The sequence below is a fragment of the Ursus maritimus genome, unplaced genomic scaffold (genome assembly GCF_017311325.1).
Source record: "Ursus maritimus isolate PB19 unplaced genomic scaffold, ASM1731132v1 scaffold_45, whole genome shotgun sequence".
Taxonomy (NCBI): domain Eukaryota; kingdom Metazoa; phylum Chordata; class Mammalia; order Carnivora; family Ursidae; genus Ursus; species Ursus maritimus.
This window is the reverse complement of record NW_024426608.1, coordinates 78219-102214: the sequence shown is the minus strand read 5'-3', so window position 1 is coordinate 102214 and position 23996 is coordinate 78219.

Sequence of the window (23996 nt, the reverse complement as noted above, 5' to 3'; positions counted from 1 at the left end):
TTCCCCACAAAATTAAAAATAGAAATACCATAAAATCTAACAATTCCACTACTGAATATTCACCCAAAGAAAATCAAAACACTAATTCAAAAAGATATCCACGCCCCTATGTTTAGTGCACCATTATTTACAATAGTCAAAACATGGAAACAACCTAAGTGTCCATCGATAAAGAAGAATGCATAAAGAAGATGTGGTAAATATATGCAATGGAATGTTACTTAGCCATAAAAAAGGATGAGGTCTTGCCATTTGTGACACTATGCATGGATTTAGAGGGTATGATGCTAAGTGAAATAAGTCAGACAGAAAAAGACAAATATCATATGATTTTACTTCCATGTGGAATCTAAAAAAATTAAACAAATGAATACATAAAAAACAAGTAGAAACAGACCCATAAATACAGAGAACAAAATGATGGCTGCCAGAGAGGTGGGGATGGGGTGAGAGGGATGGAATGAGTAAGTCACGAAGAAAAAAAGTATACCATAGGGCTGTACCAACTTGCATTCCCACCAACAGTGTAAGAGGGTTCCCCTTTCCCCACATTCTCTCCAACATTTGTTGTTTCCTGCCTTGTTAATTTTTGCCATTCTAACTGGCGCAAGGTGGTATCTCAATGTGGTTTTGAATCAAAACCACAATGATATATGACTTTAAAACTACTAGGATGGGGGTGTCTGGGTGACTCAATCAGTGGGTGTTGGACCCTTGATTTCAATAGGGTCGTGATCTCAGCATTGTGGGATCAAGCCCCAGTTGGGTGTAGAGATTATTAGATAAATTAGACTTTAAAAAAAGAAATATATATAATGGAATATTTTTCAGCCACACAAAGGAATGAAATTTTGATGGATCATATGAATGGACCTTGAAAACATTATGAGTAAAATGAGCCAGAAAGAAAGAAGATGATGGTCCATTTATGAGGACCCAGAATAGTTAAGTTCATAGGGACAGAAAGTGGAATAGAGTGACTGGGAGAGGGGAGAAGGGAGAGTATTGTCTAATGGGTAGAGTGGTTTATGGGAAGATGAGAATAAGTTGGATATAGATAACAGTAATGGTATATACAACATTATTAATGTATTTAAGCCACTGAATTGTACATTTATGAATGGTAAAAATGATAAATATTATGTTATGTACATTTAACCCAATATTAGTTGATTGATTAATTGGCAAACCAAAATTTGTCATTTTTGCTTTTGTTGAGGCTTTGCAGGGAAAACTATAAATAGAAATGTATTACCTGAAATGAGGGACTTGGATATCACAGATAAAACTACAGTCTGTGATCATGCAAGTACTTAGAAACACATTCAGATGCTAGTTAAAGACAAAAAGATAGAGCAATGAGCAGCCTGGAATTCTTAGCGAGAGACTGCCAGCTCACCGTCTTTTCCAGTTTTTATTCTTTCTACTCCAGTATCAAGAAAATGATTAATTTGAAATCTTGCTTTTAGCAAATGTTTTTGAGCTGACCATAATTCATCATCGTATATATTTTCTTTTTTTATTATGAGGTATAATTGAGATACATCTGGTATAATTGATATACACATGATGTTATATTAGTTTTAGGTGCACAACATATTGATTTGATAATTCTATATGTTACTGTGTTCACCATGACGAGTGCAGTCACCATTTGTCACCATACAGTGTTACTAAAATATTATTATTATTTATTTAAAGATTTTATTTATTTGTCGAAGAAGGAGAGGTAGAGAGAGCAGAAGCAGGGAGGGTGGCAGGCAGAGGGAGAAGCAGGCTCCCTATTGAGCAAGGAGCTAGATGCGGAACTTGGTCCCAGGACACAGGGATCATGGCCTAAGCCGAAGGCAGATGCTTAACTGACTGAGCCACCCAGGCGTCCCAAAATATTATTGACTGTATTCCCTATGCTGTACTTTTCATCTCCATGACTTATTTATTTTATATTTGGAAGTTTGTACCTCTTAATCCCCTTCATCTATTTCACCCATGCCCAACCCACCTCCCTTTGGCAATCACCAGTTTGTTCTCTGCATTTGAGTCTGGTTTATTTCTTTTGTTTTTTTATATTCCACATATGAGTGAAATCACATGGCATTTGTCTTTCTCTAACTGACTTATTTCAATCAGCATAATACCCTTTAGATCCATTCATGTTGTTGCAAATGGCAGATTTCATTATTTTTTTTTATGCTGGAGTAATATTCCAGTGTGTGTGTGTGTGTGTGTGTGTGTGTGTGTAACCCAACTTCATCTATTCACCTATTGGTGGACACTTGAGTTGCTTCCATATCTTGGCTATTGTAAATAATTCTGCAATGAACATAGGGGGTGCGTATATCTTTTTGATTTAGTATTTTTGTTTTCTTTGGAAAAATACTCAGTAGTGACAGAGGAAGGAGGGCCTGGAGGATTATCAGAGTCCTGGGGTGGTGTGGAGGGGTTGCTCTAAGACGAGATGGGCTCTGTCCCCTGCCACTGCAGGGCCTAGGGACAGATGAGGAGCCCATGGAGCCTGGATTTTGGAGGGAAAGGAAGGAGCAGAGAAGGTGACCACTCAGAGCCAGTGCAGCCCCCGTCCGCTGTCAGCCATATCTTAGTCCAGGCTGCTCAGATGGCTGCTCAGATCAATAGTCAGACATTGAGGGTCCCAGACTCCATTCATTAAGTTATCAGAGCACCAGCCTAGATGGCCATTTTCCCAGTTAATTGACAGGAACTGCTCAGCCAGGGTTGGTCAGTTGAAGGGAAGATAATTCTTGGCAGAGCTGACATGTGAGAGTTGTTTAGGAATGTCCTGGGTTCTGAGTCAACCTGTGAGCTGAGCATACCACTCCACTGGTCACTGAGGGTGGTCAGCTGGTCACCAGGAAGGCTCCACGTGAGGAGGCCGACAGTGCAAAGATGCTGGGGGAGGATGGCCACAGTTGGGCTTCCCCCGGCCCTTCGGAGGGGCTTCACTTTGGGAGCATCTGCATTGGATTTTGGGTCAGGGATTAAAATCTAGAGGCAAGAGGCTAGGTCAGGGTTTGAGGTCTTTTCTCAGCCCAGAAAACTCTTTCAGGCATCAACTGTCTCCTGCAGAAATCTTGGGGCAGGATATTTTCAGAAAGAGTGAGAAGAGCCCTTGGTTTGTGTATAGGGCATGACCTAGAGGTCCCAGGTATTCAGGGACCTCTGTCCTCAGGGAACCAACTACATTCCTGTCCCAGATGCATGACATGTCTGTGTTGTGACTCTGGACAAGCCACTTAAAATCTCCAAATTTCAATGCTGTGAACTCTATGATGTGGGTTACAATCCACAGGGCTGACGTGGGGACTGCAGGAGATGAGAACAGTTCTCCAGACTGGCAGCCAAGTACAAGCAGAACCAGGTAATCCTCGCTTTCTTCTTTCTTGTATTACAGGTCTGGGAGAGCCTCCAAGTTTTGTCTCGGTGACACCACACACCACCTCCTCTGTTCTGATCCAGTGGCAGGTAAGGGCTGGGAAGGGCGGGGTGTTTCCTGAACTGGTGTCAGGAGCTGGGACCTGCCCGCCAGGCCACGTGACAGCATCCGAGGGTCGGTGGCAGGTCAGAGGACACGACATGGTTGGTGTGCCCACCTGGGGGGAGCACCACGGACCCCCTGAGCCAAGCTGTGGAAAGGAGCCTGAGCTCGGTTCTCTGAGGAGGGCCAGTGTGACAGTGGGGCTGGTGCAGACCCTCCAGGGCTGAACGTTGCAGGCATTTGGGGAAGGGCGGTCCAGTGAGGCCTCCATGGTACACACAGAACTGGGTGTCGTCCGACAGGGCCAAGAAACCATAGCCTGTGGAGTGATCTCTTCCACAGTGATCATCTCCTATAAGACAGAATACCCACAGGGTTACATGTGTCCTCCCTACATTCCAGGTGTTGATCCTCAGTGAAAGTCCACTCAAGGCACCTCTATCCTAGATAATGAAGTAGTGTTGGTGGGCCATGGACAGCACTGGACACTGTGACCTCTCTGCCTTATTTCCAATTTGGGTACTTATGCCAACAGCAACATGCATTGAAGACAAAAGTCACAGAGGGGAGAACTGGCAAGGGAGGCTGCCCTGTCCCAGCGAGGGTGCTCACCAGGTCTGTGGAGAGGGCTCAGCCAGGCCAGGGGGTTGGGTTCAGAAGCCCAGCTGGAGCTGGGCCAGAGAGGCACAACACAGCAACAGGCAGGGCCAAGGGCAGTGATGAGAACGTCGTGGGAACTCTGGTCAACAAGGGAGGTTCCTGAGGCCAGAATGGGGCAGCCTTCCTGGGGAGGGGGAGGGCAGTGCCTAGGGCAGAGGGTCATGGGGTAAGGAGATGGGAGCAGAAGCCCTGGTCTGTGTTCATGGCCACAGTGAGGTGAGGTCTGCCTAGAAGTGGCCACACTGGGCTAGTGGTCCACGGAGGGGTCTGTGCAGCTGATCTTCTTCCTCCAGGTTGATGAGATTGTCCGGGAGAGTGCCAGCATCACATCCAGACCAGGAGGGAGAGAGGGGATGGTTTGAGGTCAGGAGATGTAGGGGCCCTGGTGATGATGGAATCTAAAGCAAACTGTGGTCTAGACATGGCCTTGGAGAGGCAGATGCCATGCCTAGCTGGGGGCAGAGCCTGGCAAGACGGGAGGACTGGAAGGGACTCCGTTAGAAAGGGAGGGGCTGAAGGGCATGCGTGGGCATGACAGGAAACCCAGAGGAGGCTCTAGGGGACCCTGTCCTAAATGGACTGCCTCCATGGGACTTGTAAGCCAGGACAGAACATGATGGAGACCCCTCCAGGCTAGAGCTGCTGCCCAGCAAGGAGCAAGGGGGAGAAGAGCCAGGTCAAGGGCACTCGCCGGCCATCCTGGTGCTGCTAATGGAGCAGGGGTGCTGGGTGGGAAGTCAGGACAGGAAGGCCACGGTTGGGGTGTGTACACCAGCCATGAGGGGGCTTCCTGAACTCTCAAGTGGTGGCCCCTAACCGCTGAAGGTTCCTGCTGCCTCTCCTTATGTGGCAACTCAGTGGCATCAGTAGGTATTAGCTCCACTCGCATGCAATTTGACCATGAGTGAGGAGCACATTTAGAGGTTCTATGAGGGTTAAACGGACAGACTTGACACGGTCGCTCCATGAGGGATGAGAGTGGGGCTTTCATAGCCTGGGCTCTGTGAGCACGCAGAATGTGCAGGAATTGACGGAGTGGCTGTGGACCCTTCCTTCACTGCACTGCCAAGTGACATGTCTCAAGAAGTGAAGGAACCCTTAAAGGTGACAGTTCCAAATGTCTTCCAATGAACATGGAAGTTTGCTGCCTGGTGTTCTGTAGTTTCCAGCCTCACCAGTGTGGGGACAGGATGGGAACTGGCTCCCACCCCTGCCTCTGGGCAGCTGTGTCCCCTGAGCTTGTCTCAGGGTCCCCACTGGCTCTAGGTCTGTGGGCCCCAGTTTGCCAGTGGATGACGTGTCCCTGTTAGGCGTTGCTGCCTCCCCATTCTTCCTCTGTAAAAATAGGAGGTTAAAGGTGAACTTCAAGATCTCTGATGTAAGGCCCATTAGGTCTCACAACCCCAACTTCCTGTAGGGCCTTTGGTGGGAGGTGGGAGACATTCAAAACGGAGATTCAAGGTCCCAAGAGCTTCTGTTTCCCACCCTCCACTAACTTAATCAACCCAAAGATTGGTCTTCTCTACTGTGCTAAATTCTACCAGAAATTTAGCATTTCCTTTGTAGATGTGGCATTTGGCTTGCCAGTAACTAAGTAAGCTCTTTTTCTATAAAGACATCTCAGAGCCTTGGAACAGACCATCACCTCTACAAAGTGGCTTTTGCCCCGTGCCGTCCTGGCCCCCGAGCACATGGGGCTCGGAGCCCCGTGGTTGCCGTCGGACAGCTCTGTGACTGGCGGACGGCTGTACCAAAGGAACTTGGCATGCGTGTCCATCAGCTGTCCCCGTTCAGAGCCCAGTAGAACAAACTAATTGCAAGAAGCCCAGAGCAGGAGGTGGTCAATAGGATATATTGTAGAAATAAATACCTGTCAACTGCCGGGCAACTGAAGTATAAAAAAATATGAGTAATTTACTAAATCAGAGCAAACAAAACGAAGAGACTATTTTTAAATATAGATTTGCATTCCAAATGAAATGCTTCACCTGTAAACCCCCTTCTTTCCAGTAATTTGTTTAAAAATGCGAACGCCACCTGTAATTTCAAGGCTGCTGACCCACTTAAATGTCTCCTCCATTAGAAAATGTCAAGTTTGATTTTTCCTAGTAGGATAGTCAATCCCTGCCTTTCATGGGGCCCAGCACTATTTGAAATCTAAGGATTTGAGTGTGTTTTCTAGACAGTGGCGGTATTGTGGTCACACTGAGTACAACTCATAACAGACACCAGTGTTTCTCAATTGGTCACAACATTTAATCTGGCTGTTCTGAAACTTGCAGTGGCTCATACAGTCTGTCACTCAAGTGTAGTTCCCTTTGTGTGGCTATAGACTCTCCTAAGTGGATTTTGAGGCCATTTTTAAGCAGCAGCAGCAACAACAACAATAACAACAACAACAACAAAACCCAAAAAACAAAACAAAACAAAACAAAAACCCAAAACAAAACAAAACAAAACAAAATCTTAGCAATAGATCACATCACATTGGCCTCAGCAGAGGGTGGACCAGTGTTGTATTAGGCACCTTCCTAAGAGGAGGCGACTGCCACCTGGACGGGGAGAGCAGGGGGCCTTTTCAGGATGTATTTGGGGTTTGTTTCTTCTCTCACGCGGGCTCATCACCTGCAGAAGACCAGGTCCTGTGTAGGGTGCCGATCACCCAGAGGTGGACAAGACAGACGCCAGGCCTTAAAGAGCTCCTGTTTCCTGGGCTGAGCCCTAGGACACATCAATGGGAAGACAGTGGAGGAGGAGCTGGGAGGAGACCCTGAGCGGGTTTGTTCACCTCCCTGAGCCTCGGATTTCTCACCTATACACGGCACCCACACCTCCAGAGCCACAGGGGACTGAATGGCAACGTGGCCGTGGGGCGCATATAAAGTGCCCTGCCTGATGTGCTCTCAGGGGACAGGTAAATGCAGGTGCTGCTGTGGCCCTGATGCTGCTGGTAATGGGCTGCTTTTTTCCACCTCTTTTTCCCCACAGGGCCATCCAGGAGATCCTGCTCACCAGCTCAGAAGGCCTGTGCCCTGGAGCCTCGAGTGAGAGGAGCCATTTTGATAGCGACTTGCAGCTGGCCATGGAGCTGTCTGCCAAAGAGCTGGAGGAGTGGGAGCTCCGGCTCTGGGGGGAGGAGGAGGAGCTCCAGCAAGTCTTACAGCTGTCTCTCATGGAGAAATAGACATTTCTGCTCACGGGCTGCACAAAGCAGGGCTTCTGGGCTGCACGCGGGTGCTGCATCACTCGTGCCCTGGGGCTGAAACAAATCAACAAATCATAAAATGGGCAGAAGATATGAACAGACACTTTTCCAATGAAGACATACAAATGGCTAACAGACACATGAAAAAATGTTCAAAATCATTAGCCATCAGGGAAATTCAAATCAAAACCACACTAAGATACCACCTTATTCCAGTTAGAATGGCAAAAATGGACAAGGCAAGAAACAACAATTGCTGGAGAGGATGTGGAGAAAGGGGATCCCTCCTACATTGTTGGTGGAATGCAAGTTGGTACAGCCACTCTGGAAAACAGTGTGGAGGTCCCTTAAAAAGTTAAAAATTGAGCTACCCTATGACCCAGCCATTGCACTACTGGGTATTTACCCCAAAGATACAGACGTAGTGAAGAGAAGGGCCATATGCACCCCAATGTTCATAGCAGCATTGTCCACAATAGCTAAATCGTGGAAGGAGCCGAGATGCCCTTCAACAGATGACTGGATTAAGAAGTTGTGGTCCATATATACACTGGAATATTACTCAGCTATCAGAAAGAACGAGTTCTCAACATTTGCTACAACATGGACGGCACTGGAGGAGATAATGCTAAGTGAAATAAGTCAAGCAGAGAAAGACAACTATCATATGATTTCTCTCATCTATGGAACATAAGAACTAGGATGATCGGTAGGGGAAGAAAGGGATAAAGAAAGGGGGGTAATCAGAAGGGGGAATGAAACATGAGAGACTATGGACTATGAGAAACAAACTGAGGACTTCAGAGGGGAGGAGGGTGGGGGAATGGGATAAGCTGGGGATGGGTAGTAAGGAGGGCACGTATTGCATGGTGCACTGGGTGTTATACACAACTAATGAATCATCGAGCCTTACATCGGAAACCGGGGATGTACTGTATGGTGACTAACATAATATAATAAAAAATCATTAAAAAATAAGTGCTCTGTAAGTGTTCAAGTAGCTGCTGCCTCTAGAGAGGGGGCTTCGAGGCCACAGAGCAGGAGGAGGTAGAGGTGTACTTCGTCCTTTACGCGGAGGATGCATTACCGCTCCTCAGGATGCCAGTTCCCTCCTGGTTCTGGTGAGGAGCAGGACCAGAGACTGGCTCGGGGTTGCTGGGGAAGCAAGCCGGCAAACCAACATCTGGCCTTGGCCTCCCTTCCCTGTGGATGCCCTTCTCTGCCTGTGGAGCCTGTTTCTGCCAGGATAGAAGGGACCAGATTCTGAGTGCAGATGACAAGATAACATCACCCTTATTCCCCACCCCCCGCAGACCCACATGGAGACACACAAAGGCGCTTGGCTGTCTTCCCTGGGAACCCTGCCTGGGAGCCTTCCTGCTCTCCCACATCTTCTCAGGGGCACGCACCCATCCCTGGAGGAGAGGCATCATTTATGGAGGGACTTAATTCAAAGAGGCTCTGAACAGGATAGAGGGTCAACAGGCCAGAGTGCTCTTGGTTTCAGACTCTGAGGAGGAGGCTGACTTCTGGGGTGCAGGGACAGCTGCATGTTCCGGGCAATGGTGGGGCTCAGCTCGCTCTCTCTGGAGGGCCAAGGTCAGTTTGGCTCTGCCTTGGCCTGCCCTACACGCTGGAAACACGTCCTGCACCATCCGTCTTGTCCCCGGCCTCCTCAGACACCCCTTCCCTACCCCTGCTCCCACTGAACCCAAAAGGCATACTGAGTTGCCCTTGCATGGCTGCCCACTGTAAGATCCTGAGACGGTATATCAAATGTTTGGCAAGAGTCACTGAGTGGAATGACTGAGGCTGTTCTCCCACCCCATACCCACTTGACTATCTGAGACTTGGCCTCTTGGTCACCTGCTCTGTGAGTCTCCTCTGCACCTGCCAGGCACCCAGCACCGGGGACATGGCGGTATCAGCACACCTGCAGCCCCCATCCTGCCTTCTGGGGCCCTCTACTGCATGTTCTCTGGCCTCCTGTTGGTCTGTCTGAAGTCCATGGTGACCCTTACCCAGCTTTCCAGATCACACTATTGATGGCCTCTCAGTATCCCAACCACCATAACAAGAAAATGTTTATCAGCAAACCACCCACACATGGAAAGCCCCCCCGCCGCCCCACCCCAGCCCAGGGCCCCCAAGCCCCGGAGTCTGTGCAGCTGAGTGGCTCTGTGGTTCTGGGGGCGGTACCATGCAAACACAAGGCAGTCAACTGTGAAGAGAAACTGCAAATCTCAAAGGAGGAAGGTAACAGGATAGGTACATCAAAAGAAAGGATTAAATATCAAAGGATTAGGACAGGCCTTTAGGAACCTGGAGAGGCCCTTGAATGTTTTAGTTTTTGTTTTTTCCAAAACAAGCCAGGTCTGCTGGAGCCTGAGCCTTGTAAGGGCAAAGGGAGTCTGCAGTGTCCTGCTCACTGGCTTGCAATTTCCTCAAAGACTCGCCAACAAAATCAGCTTGCTGTGTTTGCTTCCATGTGCTAAAAATCAGTGCTACTCCCAAACAGAACCCCAGTTGTGTTAAATGTAAGATTAAAATATGAGCCACAGAGACAACCACAGTTTCTCTGGGGGCCTGTCCTGGCGACAGGAGCCTTGCGTGTGCAGAAGAGGAATCTCCGCGTGAGGCCGAGAAGCTGGAAGGGTCCCCCAAACCTCTCTGCTGGTCCCCAGTGCACCCAAGGACTCATGTTAGGACCCATGCTCCCAGGTTATAAAAGAGGAAGACAGAAACGTGGGGAATGAGTACCCAGCGCTGCTGGGTGAGCTGAGGGCTCAGGTTTGCAGCCCGGGATCTGAGCCCCAGCATCTTGAAGCAAGAGCGACCCTCCTCTCCTAAAAGTTGGCCTGCCACTGGGCCTGGCAGGATCGGCACCCAAAAGCACAAGGGATCTTGAGGTCTGCTCCTGAGGTGGGAGACAATGGGTAAGAACCACCCGGAGCTTTCAGGGGATCTCAACTCAATCACTTCCCTGTGCTTCTGTCAAAGGGCAAAACTGAGGAGTGGTTCCTGAATGAGAAAAATGGGGAAACCTCTTAAAACCCAGTACAAACTGAGGGCTTTAGAGGGGAGGCGGGTGGAGGAATGGGGTAGGCTATCATGGGTAGTAAGGAGGGCACGTATTGCATGGTGCACTGGGTGTTATACGAACTAATGAATCATGGAACTTTACATCAAAAACTAGGGATGTACTGTATGGTGACTAACGTAATATAATAAAAAACTATTCTTATATAAAAACACCCGGTTATCCTTTGACCTTATAAATTATTCAAGTTCTAGGATGCTAATGAATTGTAGGGGTTTGGAAGCCAATCAAAGGAACCTCTGTTCCACTTGTGAGCCTTGAAGTAGATTCACAGCGAGAAGCTTCGAGTGCTCCGAGGTGCTGCTGCTCACGGAACCCCACTGCTCAGCAGCCACTGCCCTCCTCCCCGGGTGACCCTTCCTGGCTCGGGATGAAGCGGGCCTCTCTGTGGGAGCCATGTCTGCGTCCAAAGGCGGCAGCTATGGAAGATGCCCCGTGTCTGCACGCCTGCCTGGGTCCCAGCTGGCTCACCGTCCTGCAGATGGTCACCCGTCCATCTCCGCACTGAAGTCACTGTCCCCCGGTCATTGGTGGCTTTCAGGTCAGCTTGTAGGAAAAGGGCCCCAGCCTGAAACACAGAAGAGCCACGAGGGCCTGAGCCCTCGCTTGTCCTGCTCCCAGCTCTGGCCACAGGGAGGGGCAGCCAGGAGGAAGAGGCACTCAGTGACCACGGAATCTGTCCTGCCCAGGGAGGGGCCCTCAGGCAGCCGGCGCTGTCCTCACAGCCTGCCCCCAGGAACAGAGGGCGAGTGGGGAACGTCCAGGCAGGCCCAGGCTGGTGGTTCTACTCGGGGCCCCTCCTGTCATTAGAGCTTCTCCTGCAAAGCAAATCACCGCTCTCTGAGGGATGCGAGAATTTCTCAGGAGGAGCTGATTACCGCAGCCCTCCCAGGATTCAGAGCCAGAAAAGAGGGCCCGCCTAACCACTTCCTTGCTCGCCTAGAAGTGCCCCTTCGTGGGGGTCTGCCCTGGCCAGGCCTACCTGGCTGTCCTCCCTCCCAGGCCAACCTGTAAACTCGTGGGTTTCAAACCGAGCACCATGGAACCCCCGGAGGCTTTGAGGGATCCTCTAGGAGACCAGAGGGTTCCCACGCCCCCCAAGTCAGACAACAGCAGCCCCACTTCCATCTGATTTGCAAATGGGGTCTGGGTAATCCTTTGCCTAGAGGAAGGTTCCTGTGTTTTCAAAGACTGATAACTATCTTTGGACACTGGATCAGAAGAATCTTCCTCTAACTGTTTTCATATGCCCTCCTGCCTAAGATGGAAGTACAGTGGTTCTCTGTCGGCCGGCACCTCAAAGGATGCTCTCGTGCCAGCTTGCCCTACTATGGCTGGTCCGCGACCGCAGGTCTGTCTCCTGACCTCTCTGTGCCCCCATTCCACAGCTGGAGAAGGCATGCCAGGTGACCTTGCTTTGGCCTTGGCTGTCCTGGGGGTGCTTCCAAAATTCCATCCTTAAGAATGTTCTTTGTTCCTGGTTTCTGGGTGAGCTATCCTTTATAAAGTTAAAACAAATTGTTTCCTATCTGTTTCTGGCTTCCTAGGAACTATTTTATCTAATTCTGGTGACAACCACATGGTTTTCTCCTTGGGTTCCTGCCTCAACCACCTGAGGCCCCATATTTGCATTAGCTTCTCCTTCTTAGATTAGACGGTGGCCCAGGGCGGTTGTCAGGAACGTGCACTCTGAAGCCCAACAGCCTACATGCTAACCCCCACATAGCCTTGGGCAGGTCAGTGAGCCAGAAGCATCTCACCTGGGCTGACAGAAGCACTGAGATCATGAGGCGGTCATGCAGATTCCGTTCAGAAGCAGCACAGGAAAGAGACTCTAGTACCCAGGGCACGCTCACTGCATCCTCGCTGCTCTCCTTATCATCAGGACCCTCTGGCAGCAGCTCAAGTGGCTCCAGGAAGAGCCCGTGCCCTGCACACTGTCCTCTAGGCCCATCCATCCCCTCACCAACCCCACCATGATTTGTAAGTAACCGTTCCCCTCCTGGACGACTGTTTGCCTTCCCCCACAGGGACAGGGACTGAGGTGGTCTCCTTTACTGCTGTGCCCTCAGCACCAAGAACAAGGCCCCACACCTAGGAGGCTGGTCTACCTCCCAGTCCAGAACTGGCCTCCACCCGCCCCCGGGCTCTTACCATGCTCCCCCCTGAGGCAGAGCAGGACTTCAGTGCTGGTGACCTGTGAAGAAAGGCACAAACCATCCTGGACCCTCTTCCTCAACCCCTCTCATTTCCCCCAGTTCTGTTCCCTGTTCATACGCCAGGCCCACATCAGGGTCGGCCCAACCAGAATCCAGAGTCTGGTCCTGGCATCCGAGCCTGGGCCAGTCCTCAAACTTCTCTGAGCTTCCCTTTATTCATCTGTGAGAACGGCAGTACCGGTACCCGGCCCTCCCAGGGCTGCCATGACAGTCACAGGACATGACCCCCTCATGGAATAGGCAATTCCTACATGTGACCTCTTCTTTCTTGTCTTCCCAAAGTCCTCCTCTACCTCTGCCCACAGTGACCTCGTTGTCCCCAGATGCATCTGCCATGCACAGACTCCCTTGGCCTTTTCCCACTCAGCACCCTCTACCTGCCAGCTTTCTGCCATCCACACTCGAAACTGGCTGGATTTAGGTAAATGTTTGAGGTAACACCTTTTCTTAAACTCCAGCTGTCTGGGGAGGGAACAGGTCGGTGGCTCAGGACGCTCACTGTCCAAGCTCGCAGGAAGCAAGCACAGTTAGAAACCAAGCTTGTGCTTGACCTGCTGTTCAGCTCCACAGCCACAGTACTCGGGTGAGGGTGGCAAGGAGGAGGCTTCCTGTCCCTGTCCCTGCCACGGAGCTGGAGGCAGAGTCTCATACACAGAAGGAGCTCCCTACATTCATTTGGACGGTTTGGTTATGAAAATAAAGCCTGAGTCTTGATCATTTTAGAGGCTACCTACCGCTGCCTTTATGCCTCATCTAATCAGAACTCGTGATTAGCACCACAAAGATCAAAGAATATTGAACCCATGCAGGATATCCCTGGCCATTTAAATTAACCTGACCTTTCACGTGGCTTTATTTTTTAAAATGGCATGGAAGAAGAAAAGAAAGAACCCCGTGGAGATGGGGCCAGCATCCTGACTTGAACTGAATCCCTCTAGTTTCACACAGTAATCCCCTTCCGGCCCTCCTGGTTGGGTCCATCGCGTCGCCCTGGGGACACGCAGAGGAACAGCAGGACCTGTTATCGGTGGATACACAGCTGTCAGCTGAGCTCACACTGCTGCTGTCCCATCCTAGTAACACCCAGAATGTCTGTGTGGCTCTGGGCCCACGGGCCTTCTCCTCCTCTATGGTACTGATGCCGCGGATGCACCCCGATATGTCCCTCAACCCAGAACCTTCTCCTGCTCCAGACCCACACCCTCTGTGGGGACGGCCACTGATGAGATGGCAAACTTTTGCTTTGAACTTTGGTTTAAACTTTTATTTCTGGTCATTGGAGATTTCAAGCAACGGCAAATGTAAAATGTAAAAAGAACGCGAGAAAGAGGAGGATAAAGTTGCTCTGAGGCTGTTGAACAGGGAGGGGCCACACCACGGCCACGGCAAAGCGCTGCTTTCCTAGAAACTCGGCCCACGGCGTGTGCTGCTGACGAGTGGAAGGGACCCTGGAGGGGACGGACCACAGGCTCCCACACCAAATCAAACTGTCTCTCGGGAAACATGGACCTCTTTCCAACGTGACTCCCTGCTCACCATTGTCTGTTTGATCTCAGGAAGCTCCGGACAGAAAAGGCCATTGGAGTTCTTTTTCTCCTGTCTTTCACATGGCTACCCAAAGGGGTGACTCCCTGATGCCCAGTGCTGAACACCCACGTGTGCATCACGTGGCACCCCAGTCACATGCTTACACCTTGAACCCAGGAGAGGGAGCTCCTTTTCTCTCTAAACTTTGCTGTTGCCACATGTCAGAGGCAGAGACAGAGCCACATGCCAGCCCCACTCCTCCCCTTGCCACAGTCAGGAGAGGGGTGCCTGAGGATCAAGGCCGGTGCAGGAGCTCCCCCACCCCGGCTGCTCCTTTCCCTTGGCTGAGGTTCAGCAGCATGCAGAAGCTGAGCTGGGCAGCCTTGCAAAGGAGGAGGGTCAGGAGGTGCACCCGTGGGTGGTGCTGGGGCTGCAGGCGAATATGACCTTTGCGATCCTCAGCTCTCCTCTGTAGAATGGGGACGATGATTCTCCCTCGCTGGGCTAACATGTGGGCTCGATGAGAAATGTGAGATTTTACAGCACAGTGCTCAGAATGGGGGGGGATCAGTACATGGTGTTCTATCTGAAAGGTGAGAGGAACATTGGCCAGCCTGGGAATGGGGTATAGGCCTCCTCCATCATCCCAATGAGAGGTGCTGGCCAGGGTCCTGGAACCCTCAGAGCAGGTGGGACACGCTCCTTCGTGGCCCCCTCACAGCCTGACGTGAGCTTCAGGGAATGTGACCACAGTCAGGGCCAGAGGAGGAGGACAGGAAAGATGCGAGGCCAGCTCCCCAGACAGGCCTGCCCACCAGAAAGACCCAGGGGGCTTCTACAGGGTGGCGTGAGCCTGCACAGCCCAGGCCTGCTTGTGGTGACACGAGGCCTGAGATCACTTCTGAGAACCCTCACCTAGATGGTTAGATATCCCTGGTCTCCTATGAGCCATCATAAAGAAGAATGCCCTGGTCTCCAACCACAGTGCGGGGGGGTGTGCCCTCATCCCCCACTGCAGAGGGGGCTACCTTGGTCCCCCACTGTAGAGGGGGTGCCCTGCTCTCCCACCATAGAGAGGGGGGTGCCCTGGTCCTTTACTGCAGAGGGGAGGGTGTCCTGGTCCCTCACTGCAGAAGGGGTGCTCTGGTCCCTCACTGTAGAAGGGGGTGGGAACATGAGGAGGGGCCCCAATGAGGCTGTAGGTGCCAAGAACTTAGCTGTGGTGGTTGGCACCACTCCCCTCCGTACGAGAGAACAGTCTGGTTGTTGGAGGTGACAGGAGAAGGGAAATAAGGAATTAATGATTCAGGGAGAGAGGAGGGAGGGTAGCAGGAGGGAGCAGAGGAAGGGGAAATCATGGGGACAGAAGTCATGGGCACCACCTGGCTGCCTCTTGAGAATGGGCTGCAGCACTGCTTCCTGGTCCCATATGAAATCTGAGGGCTGGGAAGGGCCCAGAGACCCTGGACGCTTTTCTCATCAGTGAGGTAAAGGGATCACGCCCCATGGGTGGTGAGGTGGGGACCGGGCTGAGGGCAGCATTGAGTTTTGGGGTCGGGGACATAATCCCGGGGCAGTGGCCTGAGTCCTCACTTCACCCTGATTGTCCCCTTTCCTTTCCCAAGACCAGGCCATGCGATGCCCACTGTCTCCGTAGGAAGACACCGCAGGTTGCGGAGCTCGGACCCATAGATCCACCATCCGCATGTAATTTATTTCCTCTTTCATTTTTATACTCTTTTTTTGGTAAAGATTTATTTATTTATTTTGGGAGAGACTGAGATGCACGAGTGGGGAGGGACAGAGGAAGAGAGAGAGACCCCAAAGCAGAATCCCCACTGAGGGCAGAGCCTGACATGGGACTTGACCCCAGGACCCAGAGATCATGACCTGAGCCGAAATCAGAGTCACATGCTTCCGCCTTTGCCACCCAGGCACCCCTCTCCTCTCTCTTATTGAAAGGTCCTTTTTGTAGCTTTGGCCAAGTTCCTCTTTCCTGCTTTTATGATCCTCCTCTGCAGGACCGGGGCTCTCCAGGCACTTGATGTTCTTGGATCTTCAAATCTATCATCTCTCTCTTCAGCCCTGTCATTTTTGGGGCCAAGGCATGAGATGCACAAATGTTCTATTTCTACCAACTGTCACCAGCTCTCTTGGGAATCCTTAAACCTAACCCCTCTCCTCTTCCAAAAAAATGTCTGATGCTCATGGTACATTCATCACAATCCAATTCTTCCACACACTTCACCAACGATGATTTGGCTTTTCAGGGCCAACTCTAGACAACCTGATTGGAGCAAAATCATTCATTTGAAAGCATCATGGAAAGGAGGAAGCCCAATGGGCAGCACATTTTGGATGCTATGTTGAGGCCTCCAAAAGAAATTCTGAATCCAAAGTTGTTTCACTAAGAGACCAGAAGGGTATATCCTTTTGTTCTCTCCTGGCAGAACAGTGCATACCTGGACAGTCATGCGGGAGTTCTGAGAGCCCTCTCCTTTTCCCATGTGCTCAATCAAGACTGAAAAAGGAAATCTAAGTTTCCCTTGTAATTCAGTTCTTATACAACTGTGAATGATCTCCGACTTTGTCCAGAGAACAAAAAGCCTCTAAAAAGGGTTTCTTTACTTGCTCTCACTGGCCAAAAAGAAATATGAGGTTTCACAAGAAATTACAATTTTGCTGGAACACAGTTCATTATTTAAGACATAAAGCTTTCAAGTGGGCAAAACATTTTCATCCTTCCATTAAAAGTAGCAAAACTTTCAGAAACCTGTGAGCTCCGTGCAAATACACATTAGGATGATGGCTCTCCAGTCATTCCCTTGGGAACACACGGGCTCTCCCACTAAATGAGTAGCTGGAAGTTCCTTATCTCTAGAATTTCCTACCCAGACTAGATTGCACTACCCTACATGCGCAGACATGGCAGCATATTGCAAAGAGCTCTTGTAATATGCTTTTTTCACCAACAGCTTCAGGCCTCCATTCCTGAAATCTTCCTAGAAACCTCTTCATGATCTTCAACCTCAGGAAGAGACATCAGAGAAAAACTGCCCTTACACATCCCCTGAAGGGACCCCTTCAGGTACTGTTTTTAAAAAAAGCAGTGTAACAAAGTGGGAGTTCACCCTTGGCTTCATATGTCTCCACTAAAATAAATAAAATAATTTAAAAAATCAGAATTTCACACAATTAGAGGGCTACTCAAACTGAGGCTTCTCAGAGATCCTCTGGAAATAGCCAGTCTTCAGAAGCAGGCAGTTGCCCCAAGATTTTCAGAACAGGCAAATTGTGATGGCTAGTGGGCAGTTTCCACACAAGATATTGGGTCAAGACTCCCATTTAATTCTTTTTCTGTTTTGTATCTGCTCAGTTAAAATAATTCTTCTCATTTTCCATAAACCCTTGTTGCCATTCACCCAGAATGACCCCTTTACTCTTTTCTTTATTCTAATCATTCTACTAATTATTACCCTTGATAGGTCAGAACATCCCTGACGTCACTCCTGGGTTTCTGACTGCTGGATGTCCATCCTCCGGACCCCATGGTAGTCCCTCTGGGAACTTCCGATTTCATCAAATGAAATCACCAAGGTTGGAATTCCAACTCCTGTGTCACTCCAAACCGAGGCCACTTTTGATGATCAGGCACACGACTTGGAGGATACTACTTGCCAAATAGAACATTGTTCTTTGGTGGGAAGTGCATAAATAGAAAAAGCCTGTAAGAAATCTATCTCTAATGTTGCAGTGACTGTAACTCTTGGCATGTCACTTAATCTCTCTAGTTTCAGTGCCTCCCACTAGAATATGGCTCTACCTGCTCTGCCCCACCCACCTCAATAGGGCTGACCTGAGGATTACAGGAGATGGTAACAGGTATTGTCCACGAGCAGTAAAGCATCCTCCCATGTAAAGCTAAGAGTGAGCGTCCATCCTCTCTGCTGTGGAGCCATCCACGTCCCTCTCTGGATTCCACCACACCCGTGTCTACCTTATTCTTCAGTGCTCAGTGATTGAACACTTAGGGTGATTATGAAACACCAGTCATTTATTTTATTTTTCTTAAGGCTTTCCTTGTGTTTATTTACTTTTAGCCTCATAACATAATTCTAATAAGTAGCCACAGTCACATTTCAACATCTCAGAACAGGCAAATGAGACACAGAGGGTGTACTAACTTTCTCAGGTGCTGCGCTCCTGCCTAAAGTCAAGAGTATCACCTGACCCCAAGCAGTGATTCTGAAACTCCTCTGGCCAAACAACAGGGGCACCCTACCAATGACCCAGTTGAAGGTACTGTGGGAATGGACTCATTAGGTTCATTCAAGAAGAATGATGCTCTTTATTCAGTACCCATATGTAAGAGAAAACCATCAAAATGTGAACACATTCTTCTCTTCTGCAAAAGGCAAATGATCAAGTCATCAGTATCGCTGTAACTCCAGCAGTCAACTGCATTTCTAACTCAAGAATGGGCTCACCTTTACCAGTAAACAACATCTTTAGCTAAGTACAGACCTTTAGCTGATGTTCGAACCAATATTGGCTGAACAGATCCTCCCTGAAAGAGTGTTCTGGATTTTAAAAAGTTAATAGGCATTATTGACAACAGGAGGTTTAGACAAATCTAAGAGTTGAACAGATAAATAGAAAGTTCCCATAACCCACGCCCCCGACCCCAATTCCTCCACTAATAACATCTTATATGGATGTGGTGCATTTTTATAATTAGCAAAACAATATCGATACACTTTTTATAACTGGAGTGTATAAGGAATTCAATTTTGAAATATGCCCCAACATGGACGGACCTTGAAAACATATTATGCTCTGTGAGATAAAGCACGGAGAGAAAACCAATATTGCATGATTCCACTTCAGGGCCCTGAAACCCTGCCACTCCAAGGACTTTGCGGGGAGAGCAAGACAGATCCTTCCAGGTCTCCAGGGAGTCCAGGGTCTCATCAAGGCATGTGGCCTGTAAACAAGAGGTGGTGCGGAACAGAGAGTGGAGGGCACTCTCCAGTTTGAGGGGCTGAGGAATTTTTCCTAGGTCGTTCTGGGATGCAGGTCCACCAGGAGTTGGCTGGATGGACCAACAGGCTCCTGCCTGTTGTGATGAACAGAAGGGAGGAGAGTGCAGAGCAGAGAGGCCCAGGGGAGGCAAGCTGCTGCGGGTCGACTGTGGAGCCATGGTCCTCAGGAGGGGCAGTGTGTCCCCAGGGACATTTGGGAGGACTGACTGGATAGGTGGCTGCAGAAAGGGACCGAGGCCGGAGGCTGACTGAGCACAGTCCAGGGGGACAGTAACCTTGTCACCACTCTGCCCTTGCTGTCACGGACCCAAGAAGCCCCTCTGCTGATCCAGAGCTTTCTGGGTTCTGGGGCACACATCTATTGAGTAAACACAAGTTCTTTCTGGACCCACAATTTCCCACTTTGAGGCCACGTCATCTGTCAATGAGCAGGTTGGCTGTCTTCTGTGTTTGTGGATGCCACCGCACCCCACCAGCTCTGGTTTTAATCAGGGCAGGAGCACAGCTGGGTCCCGGGCTGGGTCTGACAGTTGGCATTGCCTCTTCAGACATGCGTGGAGGGTCTGGCGCAGCCTGGTTGGGAGCTTGGTCATTCATAACATCTCATCAACTGCAATCCCTTGAAAACCAAGGAACTTCAGGAGCCATTCAGAGCTGCGAAGCCCCCAGAACTGAAACATGCACCCCACTGCTTCCTTGGCAGGGGTTATTTGAGGGGAACCCCCAGGATGGGGGCCACGCTGGGTTTCCTGGGGTGGGGCAGAGGAGGGCCGACAGCGGGGACATGCTGAGCTGGCACCAGCTCCCATTCCCAAAGCTGGGATCTGTGGACAGAGGGGAGGATGACTGAGGGGAAAGACATGTAACCGTGGGAGAAGGGCCGGAAGGAACATTCTAGGAGGAGGCACTGCCCTGGCCCTGGGAGGATAAGGGGGTGGCAGGAGGGGTGAGGAGGAAGAGAAAAGCAGGGAGCACTGGGCCTGCCCCTCAGGAGCACTGGTTGGTTCCTGCCATGTTCTCTCAGCTCCAACAGCCCTGGGGAAGATGAAACTGTGTCCACATCTTGGTGGCGGAAGGATGAAGGGAACGAGGGTCATGGGGGCCCAGCACTCAGAGTCTCCATCCATACCATGGCTGTGCCCTCCCTCTCAGATGCTGGCAGAGGAGGAAGAATGTCAGGAAAAGAAGAGAGGGTGGTGGCAGGGTGGCGGAATGCGGGGTCCGAGGGGGTGAGTGACCAATGTGTGGTCCTCCTGCCCTTCCACAGGGTACCAGATCCCCTACCGCCTGGCCAGCAACAGCCCGCAGTTCACGAGGTGGAGGTGGGGACCAGGTGAGGCAGTTCACAGCAGCCAAGCTGGCCCTGGAGTCGGCATACATCTTCAGGCTTTTGGCCAAGACAAAACACCACTATGGGCTGCGCTGGTACTGTCATCACCACTGAGAAGAGACTGACCCGGGGCCCAAGTCCACTGTTGTGGTGCTGTGGGGAGGAGAGCTGGGCCTAAATGGGAGCCATGAACTTGCTGGGTCCAGGCTTCCTGGGTCAGCCCTGCACTGTGCATGTCTGCACAGCCCGACATTTACCAGAAAGACAGAGAATGTCCCAGGTTTAAAGCTGGAGACGCGGCTCAGCGAGGTTGTGTAACTGGCCCAGGGTGGCTCTAGAGTCATCCTGTTGGAGGCAGCTCCTGAAGCCGGCACTTGATGCTGATGTTCAAAACCAGGTGCCCAGCTCACAGGGGCTCAATAAACAAGTTTTCTACCCAGCAGTCATAGGGAGATCTGTCTCCACGGACCTGCTTCCGTTCAAGCACTGGTGAGATGTTTTTGTACATTGTCTTGGTTTATCCTCACAAAGGCCTGGGAACAAAGCGCTGTGAGCCCCAGTTCTACAGAGTGGGGCCCAGGAGTTCAGTCATTTGCCGGGACACAGCTGTGAGGCCGTGACTGGACACCCTCACAGACACTCAGTCTCCTCCACCTACAGAAATCTGCTGGCTTCTCACCTCCGCTAGTTCCTGACAGACGTAGACGAGCGGCGACAGCCCTCCAGCCTCGCAGCTCTGAATCTGCCTCAGAGACTCCCTCCCAGCGCCCAACTCCAGGTTGGGAGTCAGGCCAGACCAGAGGTCTCAGGGAAGAGGATGACAGGAAGGTGCTGCGCACAGAGTAAGGGTGGGCTCGGTCAAGATCAGGCTCTGAGCTGTGTGACCTTAGGCAAGGCCCTTCCCTCTCTGTTCCCTGCACTCACCTGGTGGCCTCTTGGGAAGCCTGAGGGCCAGCATGGTCCGCAGAATCCAGGGACAGACTGGTGCCAGGCACTCAGAATGTGAGCCATGCCCCTGGCCTGCGGGATCACTCTAGGAGAAGATCTAGACAGTCTTAGGGAGGCATGAATTGAGCCCAGAGTGCTTGGAAAACCATCCCAAGGGCCGATCTGAAACCTACAAAGGTAGAAGGCAAAGGAGCCTAGCATGCACTGAGCCCTCCACGCTCTGGCCACCTTCCAGGCACTGCGGCTCACTGTCTCTCAAATTCCCTCACAAGCAGGCTGAGCAGCTGGGGAAGCTGATGCCCCACAAGGTGGAAGGGCCCACTGAGCTCTGGCACTGCTGGGAGGCCGCCCGGCTGGAACCCCAGCTGCTCAGGCAAGGGCTGCTCGGCCCAGGCACAGGCTGACCCTTGCGATGGCCAACGGGGGAGCTGGTGTCCCCCATCTGTGGCTTGGAGCTTCCAGGGCTCCACACATTCCAGGGAAGGCCTAGCCTGCTGTGAGTCCCCGACCTCAACCCCGAGCCTCAGTCCCCCAAGGATGAAGACAAATGCACAGCCCTCCTCTGACAAAGGTTACCTCTACTGCTAACTGGAGGAAGGAAGCCTTGAAGTCACTGGAGAGCCAAAGCTTGAGGTGGGTGGAGAACAGCCATGCATAGTTGGCTGGCTTTTGGCACATAGCGCTGTCTGACCTGCAGCTGCCAGCACAGGGGTGGGGTTGGCGAGACCGGGACAGGCACCAGGAGAACCCCTCCTGCAGCTTTGGCCCAGGTCTCAGGCTCCCTCTTGTCCGGGGCATGCTCAGGGCCCTGAGTGCCTCTCCCAAAGGCTCTTGCCATCTTCCTCAGGATTGATGCAGCCGTAGGGAAATTCAGCACTTTCTAAGGCAGGGAAAGCCAGGTTTGCTAAAGGTGTGACGTGACTTAAATCCAGATGGAAGCATTATCAGGAGTGCCCTCCAGGAGGCACCCTGGTCCACAGCGGGCTGCTGCTGTGGGGCTGGGGATGCATGCCCACACCTCAGCCCACATGCCAACCACCCGCACCACCTGCCTTGGGCCCATAGAGCTTAGGGGATGTCTGCAGGGCCTGCAGACCCCCAGCAGAGCTTCACCAATTGCCAGGTATGGGAGGGTGGTCCTTGTGGCTGGTGAGGGGATGCAGGGCTCTTGCTTTGAGGGAGGAGGACCCCGCGGCCCAAGTTGTGCTCCCAGAGGAGTGCCGACCCAGTCGGTGGAAGGGCTCCTCCGCCATCACCTCAGGGTGGCGATCATCACTGCTTTACCCACCCACATTCTCAACAGGATCAATCATCTTCATGATAAACAATTAATCAATTATTCCTTCCTCTGTGGGTTCCTCTGCTGCATGATGGGACGGGGAGTGCATGCTGGGAAGATCCGCTCGGAGCCAGGTCGCTCCCCTCCTGCACTCCCAGTCGCCAGCACTGTGGGGACAGAGTGGCGGTGACACGCCCGAGGAGCGAGTGGGACACGTCTGTGTTTCAGGCTCGGGTTGGCTTCCAGGAAGAAGGAGTCAGCATGACAGATGCATGAGCCTGAGATCACAGGGAGAGTCCACAGGGGCCTGGATGTGCTCAGCAGAGCCCAGGTGTCAACTTGAGATGTTGTAGGGACGTGTGGTTGCCACGGAGCATGTGTGGGCTCATCCTCCTGTCTGTCCGACTGTCTCGGCAGGAGAGAGCAGCGCTTTGGGAGCAAGCCAGGGTCTCCGTGAGGTCCAGGCTGGGGCAGGTCCAGAGATCGGCGTGAGGGAGCCGCAGGTGCCTGCGGAACTGGGAATGAGCTCCCTGTTCTCTGCCCTCATGGGCGCCCGTCCTCATGCTTGAGCTCCATGGTGCCTTCCTGGAGAAGCGCACGGTCACGTGTCCCTGTCTGTTCTGTTTTGGTTGCAGAGCGTCCAGTGCCCCCCGAGAGCTCCTGGTGTCACTGAGAAGTGACTGTGCACAGCCTCCGGCTCCAGTGGGTCCCGGAGCAGGCGCCCCCATCCACCACTACTTCACTGTGCAGGTGCGAGAGCTGCCCGGGGAGAGCAGCAGACCTACTCCTCATCCATCCGCCACAAGGCCAAAGCCTGTGCTGTTGAAAGAGCAGAGACCAGGCAGCCTCCCCAGGGAACAGAGCAGGGAATATGTGTGGGCCAGAGAGCACCCGGACGCTGAGCTCTCTTCTCCTAGTGCACACTCCCTGTACCAGGGACCAGGACTCCCACCTCCTGGAGCCGCTCTGGCCTCTGCCCTGGGTCTGTCCTCTGGGCATGCCCTGTGCATGTCATGTGCATACCCCAGGTCCCAGAGATGGATGAGGCACAGATGAGGGCCAGGGAGCCTGGAAGTATGGGTCTAGTGCCCTATCCCCTGAGAGGCAGATGTGGAGGAGGGGGAGGTGGGGGAAGGGGTGTCACAGGCTGAGAGAGTTGCACCTTCTCTTTGTGCTCTCTGTCCTAGTCAGCA